The sequence below is a fragment of the Rutidosis leptorrhynchoides genome, chromosome 4 (assembly GCF_046630445.1).
Source record: "Rutidosis leptorrhynchoides isolate AG116_Rl617_1_P2 chromosome 4, CSIRO_AGI_Rlap_v1, whole genome shotgun sequence".
Classification (NCBI taxonomy): Eukaryota; Viridiplantae; Streptophyta; class Magnoliopsida; order Asterales; family Asteraceae; genus Rutidosis; species Rutidosis leptorrhynchoides.
Genome location: NC_092336.1, coordinates 555,112,970 through 555,117,775, shown reverse-complemented (window position 1 = coordinate 555,117,775; position 4,806 = coordinate 555,112,970).

Below are 4,806 nucleotides of genomic sequence, written 5' to 3'. Positions count from 1 at the left end.
ATGGGCAGAGCGAAAGGACGATACAAACGCTTGAAGACATGCTACGAGCATGTGTTATTGATTTCGGAAACAGTTGGGATCGACATCTACCGTTAGCAGAATTTTCCTACAACAACAGCTACCATTCAAGCATTGAGATGGCGCCGTTTGAAGCACTTTATGGTAGAAAGTGCAGGTCTCCGATTTGTTGGAGTGAAGTGGGGGATAGACAGATTACGGGTCCAGAGATTATACAAGAAACTACCGAGAAGATCATCCAAATTCAACAACGGTTGAAAACCGCCCAGAGTCGACAAAAGAGCTACGCTGACATTAAAAGAAAAGATATAGAATTTAAAATTGGAGAGATGGTCATGCTTAAAGTTGCACCTTGGAAAGGCGTTGTTCGATTTGGTAAACGAGGGAAATTAAATCCAAGGTATATTGGACCATTCAAGATTATTGATCGTGTCGGACCAGTAGCTTACCGACTAGAGTTACCTCAACAACTCGCGGCTGTACATAACACTTTCCACGTCTCGAATTTAAAGAAATGTTTTGCTAAAGAAGATCTCACTATTCCGTTAGATGAAATCCAAATCAACGAAAAACTTCAATTCATCGAAGAACCCGTCGAAATAATGGATCGTGAGGTTAAAAGACTTAAGCAAAACAAGATACCAATTGTTAAGGTTCGATGGAATGCTCGTAGAGGACCCGAGTTCACCTGGGAGCGTGAAGATCAGATGAAGAAGAAATACCCGCATCTATTTCCAGAAGATTCGTCAACACCTTCAACAGCTTAAAATTTCGGGACGAAATTTATTTAACGGGTAGGTACTGTAGTGACCCGAACTTTTCCATGTTTATATATATTAATTGAGATTGATATTTACATGATTAAATGTTTCCAACATGTTAAGCAATCAAACTTGTTAAGACTTGATTAATTGAAATATGTTTCATATAGACAATTGACCACCCAAGTTGACCGGTGATTCACGAACGTTAAAACTTGTAAAAACTATATGATGACATATATATGGATATATATATAGTTAACATGATACTATGATAAGTAAACATATCATTAAGTATATTAACAATGAACTACATATGTAAAAACAAGACTACTAACTTAATGATTTTTAAACGAGACATATATGTAACGATTATCGTTGTAAAGACATTTAATGTATATATATCATATTAAGAGATATTCATACATGATAATATCATGATAATATAATAATTTAAAATCTCATTTGATATTATAAACATTGGGTTAACAACATTTAACAAGATCGTTAACCTAAAGGTTTCAAAACAACACTTACATGTAACGACTAACGATGACTTAACGACTCAGTTAAAATGTATATACATGTAGTGTTTTAATATGTATTTATACACTTTTGAAAGACTTCAATACACTTATCAAAATACTTCTACTTAACAAAAATGCTTACAATTACATCCTCGTTCAGTTTCATCAACAATTCTACTCGTATGCACCCGTATTCGTACTCGTACAATACACAGCTTTTAGATGTATGTACTATTGGTATATACACTCCAATGATCAGCTCTTAGCAGCCCATGTGAGTCACCTAACACATGTGGGAACCATCATTTGGCAACTAGCATGAAATATCTCATAAAATTACAAAAATATGAGTAATCATTCATGACTTATTTACATGAAAACAAAATTACATATCCTTTATATCTAATCCATACACCAACGACCAAAAACACCTACAAACACTTTCATTCTTCAATTTTCTTCATCTAATTGATCTCTCTCAAGTTCTATCTTCAAGTTCTAAGTGTTCTTCATAAATTCCAAAAGTTATAGTTTCATAAAATCAAGAATACTTTCAAGTTTGCTAGCTCACTTCCAATCTTGTAAGGTGATCATCCAACCTCAAGAAATCTTTGTTTCTTACAGTAGGTTATCATTCTAATACAAGGTAATAATCATATTCAAACTTTGGTTCAATTTCTATAACTATAACAATCTTATTTCAAGTGATGATCTTACTTGAACTTGTTTTCGTGTCATGATTCTGCTTCAAGAACTTCGAGCCATCCAAGGATCCATTGAAGCTAGATCCATTTTTCTCTTTTCCAGTAGGTTTATCCAAGGAACTTAAGGCAGTAATGATGTTCATAACATCATTCAATTTATACATATAAAGCTATCTTATTCGAAGGTTTAAACTTGTATTCACTAGAACATAGTTTAGTTAATTCTAAACTTGTTCGCAAACAAAAGTTAATCCTTCTAACTTGACTTTTAAAATCAACTAAACACATGTTCTATATCTATATGATATGCTAACTTAATGATTTAAAACCTGGAAACACGAAAAACACCGTAAAACCGGATTTACGCCGTCGTAGTAACACCGCGGGCTGTTTTGGGTTAGTTAATTAAAAACTATGATAAACTTTGATTTTAAAGTTGTTATTCTGAGAAAATGATTTTTATTATGAACATGAAACTATATCCAAAAATTATGATTAAACTCAAAGTGGAAGTATGTTTTCTAAAATGGTCATCTAGACGTCGTTCTTTCGACTGAAATGACTACCTTTACAAAAATAACTTGTAACTTATTTTTCCGACTATAAACCTATACTTTTCTGTTTAGATTCATAAAATAGAGTTCAATATGAAACCATAGCAATTTGATTCACTCAAAACGGATTTAAAATGAAGAAGTTATGGGTAAAACAAGATTGGATAATTTTTCTCATTTTAGCTACGTGAAAATTGGTAACAAATCTATTCCAACCATAACTTAATCAACTTGTATTGTATATTATGTAATCTTGAGATACCATAGACACGTATACAATGTTTCGACCTATCATGTCGACACATCTATATATATTTCGGAACAACCATAGACACTCTATATGTGAATGTTGGAGTTAGCTATACAGGGTTGAGGTTGATTCCAAAATATATATAGTTTGAGTTGTGATCAATACTGAGATACGTATACACTGGGTCGTGGATTGATTCAAGATAATATTTATCGATTTATTTCTGCACATCTAACTGTGGACAACTAGTTGTAGGTTACTAACGAGGACAGCTGACTTAATAAACTTAAAAAATCAAAATATATTAAAAGTGTTGTAAATATATTTTGAACATACTTTGATATATATGTATATATTGTTATAGGTTCGTGAATTAACCAGTGGCCAAGTCTTACTTCCCGACGAAGTAAAAATCTGTTAAAGTGAGTTATAGTCCCACTTTTAAAATATAATATTTTTGGGATGAGAATACATGCAGGTTTTATAAATGGTTTACAAAATAGACACAAGTACGTGAAACTACATTCTATGGTTGAATTATCAAAATCGAATATGCCCCTTTTTATTAAGTCTGGTAATCTAAGAATTAGGGAACAGACACCCTAATTGACGCGAATCCTAAAGATAGATCTATTGGGCCTAACAAACCCCATCCAAAGTACCGGATGCTTTAGTACTTCGAAATTTATATCATATCCGAAGGGTGTCCCGGAATGATGGGGATATTCTTATATATGCATCTTGTTAATGTCGGTTACCAGGTGTTCACCATATGAATGATTTTTATCTCTATGTATGGGATGTGTATTGAAATATGAACTCTTGTGGTCTATTATTATGATTTGATATATATAGGTTAAACCTATAACTCACCAACATTTTTGTTGACGTTTTAAGCATGTTTATTCTCAGGTGATTATTAAGAGCTTCCGCTGTCGCATACTTAAATAAGGACGAGATTTGGAGTCCATGCTTGTATGATATTGTGTAAAAACTGCATTCAAGAAACTTATTTTGTTGTAACATATTTGTATTGTAAACCATTATGTAATGGTCGTGTGTAAACAGGATATTTTAGATTATCATTATTTGATAATCTACGTAAAGCTTTTTAAAACCTTTATCTATGAAATAAAGGTTATGGTTTGTTTTAAAAATGAATGCAGTCTTTGAAAAACGTCTCATATAGAGGTCAAAACCTCGCAACGAAATCAATTAATATGGAACGTTTTTAATCAATAAGAACGGGACATTTCAGTTGGTATACCATAACCTTTATTTCATAAATAAAGGTTTAAAAAGCTTTACGTAGATTATCAAATAATGATAATCTAAAATATCCTGTTTACACACGACCATTACATAATGGTTTACAATACAAATATGTTACATCGAAATCAGTTTCTTGAATGCAGTTTTTACACAATATCATACAAACATGGACTCCAAATCTTGTCCTTATTTTAGTATGCAACAGCGGAAGCTCTTAATATTCACCTGAGAATAAACATGCTTTAAACATCAACAAAAATGTTGGTGAGTTATAGGTTTAACCTATATATATCAAATCGTAACAATAGACCACAAGATTTCATATTTCAATACACATCCCATACATAGAGATAAAAATCATTCATATGGTGAACACCTGGTAACCGACAATAACAAGATGCATATATAAGAATATCCCCATCATTCCGGGACACCCTTCGGATATGATATAAATTTCGAAGTACTAAAGCATCCGGTACTTTGGATGGGGTTTGTTAGGCCCAATAGATCTATCTTTAGGATTCGCGTCAATTAGGGTGTCTGTTCCCTAATTCTTAGATTACCAGACTTAATAAAAAGGGGCATATTCGATTTCGTTAATTCAACCATAGAATGTAGTTTCACGTACTTGTGTCTATTTTGTAAATCATTTATAAAACCTGCATGTATTCTCATCCCAAAAATATTAGATTTTAAAAGTGGGACTATAACTCACTTTCA